The 1,924-nt window shown below is 36.4% G+C and overlaps 1 protein-coding gene across 1 annotated transcript in view; it reads left to right on the plus strand.

Annotated features, from left to right (window-relative positions):
- The window catches only part of NMU (neuromedin U), a 47,823-nt gene extending 46,593 nt beyond the window's left edge, over positions 1-1,230 (plus strand). The window contains exon 10 of the mRNA XM_055085744.1: positions 1,172-1,230. The gene's annotated coding sequence lies outside the window, so the exon portion shown is untranslated. The remainder of the gene's footprint in view (positions 1-1,171) is intronic.
- The last annotated feature ends 694 nt before the right edge of the window (positions 1,231-1,924 follow it).

A 1,924-nucleotide genomic window follows, 5' to 3' on the forward strand; every position in this document is an offset into this window, starting at 1 on the left:
GCCTGTGCGTCCGGAGCCTGTGCTCCGCAAAGGGAGAGGCCACAGCAGTGAGAGGCCCGCATACCGCAAAAAAAAAAAAGTGTCAGCTAGAGCTGGGGTTGAATCTGAAGGTACAACAGAGTACATCTGAAGGATCCCCTTCTAAGTTTATTTACATGGTAGTTGGCAGAATTCAGTTCTTTTGGAGCTGTTTGACTGAGGATCTCAGTGTCTAGCTGATTGTTGACTACATTTTCCTTGTCACATAGTTCTCTCTATGGGGGACCTCACAGTATGGCAGCTTGCTTTATCAAAGCCAGCAAGTGTGAGAGAATGCTGGCAAGATGGAAGTTACAATCTTATGGAATGAAATCAAAGAAATTATATTCTTTACCTTTGCCATATTCTATTGATTAGAAGCATGCCATGGTTCCCACCCATAATCAAGGAGAGGGGATTATGCAGGATGTGAATACCTGGAGGTGGAGCTCATTCAAGGCTATCCTTTACTTTGTTTGCAGCAGTATTTACTCATGTATATAATTAAGTTCTCCCTTTCTCTGAAAACCTCAGAGAAAAGGGACAGCAGACTAGAAAGACAATATAGTTGATATATGACAGACAATTTCAGGAAGAGCAGCAAATAAAACATCAAAGCCTAAGTAACACGGAAAACAAGGTTAAGTTTCAAATAAAGAAATTATGGTTAGACAAAAATTGAACTATGAAACGATTCCTAACCTCTTCTAAGATTTAACTTGGGAGTAAGAATTCCATGAAGCTATATAGCTGAAAAGAAGCAAGTCCACCTTGAGGTCTTGAATGCTTATGTAGAAAAAGAAAACAGTATTTCGCATGATGTGAATTGGTTTTGCCTATTATAGTCTTCAGAGAATTTTCCACGACTTGCAAGTTTCTTCATTAACATTCGATATATGTTTTTTAGATTTATTTTTTTATTAAATATCTCAGTGTAACTCTGAGGATAGAGGATGTATTCTTTTTATCAAAGTATGTAGTTGCATTACGGAACTGGGAAATGGGGAAAAAAGTAGGCCATTTTGTTCTATTCTTTGAAACTAATTTTCTAGTTTACCTGTACAGTTCATGAACAATTACATGGTTGGAAATTGATTTTACATATATTAAAATGCACAACTGTGCTAATAGATTTTTTATTTTTTTTATATAGGATCCAAATGAAGATACAGAATGGAATGAAATTTTAAGAGATTTTGGCATTCTTCCTCCAAAAGAAGAGCCAAAAGATGAAATTGAAGAAATGGTTTTACGTTTACAGAAAGAAGCAATGGGTATAGTTGTGCATTTGGTGGGCTGGGTGAAGGGAATAATACAGTTATGACAGTGATCATGTATTTCATGAATTTAGAGGGAGAGAGGACATTAGAAATAATTTAATATAAATCCCACCCATACTTTTGAAATTAAGATGCTGACACCTAAAATTTCTAATTCATTGTTGAAAGTTACATGCTAGTTAATATCAGAGCTGAAATGCCCTGGTATCTAACCTAGTGAGGTTTTTTTTCTCTATCATATTTCTCTACCTTGTGATTACTTCCTGTTTTGATCATTCTATATAAAATGTATTATTTGTCAAAATTTCCAGGTACTTGAGGAAATCTAAATTTATGAGGTCTAATTGATTTTCACATCTGCTATTTTAAAAAATTTTTTAACATCTTTATTGGAGTATAATTGCTTTACACTGGTGTGTTAGTTTCTGCTTTACAACAAAGTGAATCAGTTATACATATACATATGTTCCCATATCTCTTCCCTCTTGCGTCTCGCTCCCTCCCATCCTCCCTATCCCACCCCTCTAGGTGGTCACAAACCACCTAGCTGATCTCCCTGTGCCATGCGGCTGCTTCCCACTAGCTATCCACCCTACGTTTGGTAGTGTATATATGTCCATGCCACT

This window comes from Physeter macrocephalus, chromosome 7 (assembly GCF_002837175.3).
Source record: "Physeter macrocephalus isolate SW-GA chromosome 7, ASM283717v5, whole genome shotgun sequence".
NCBI lineage: Eukaryota > Metazoa > Chordata > Mammalia > Artiodactyla > Physeteridae > Physeter > Physeter macrocephalus.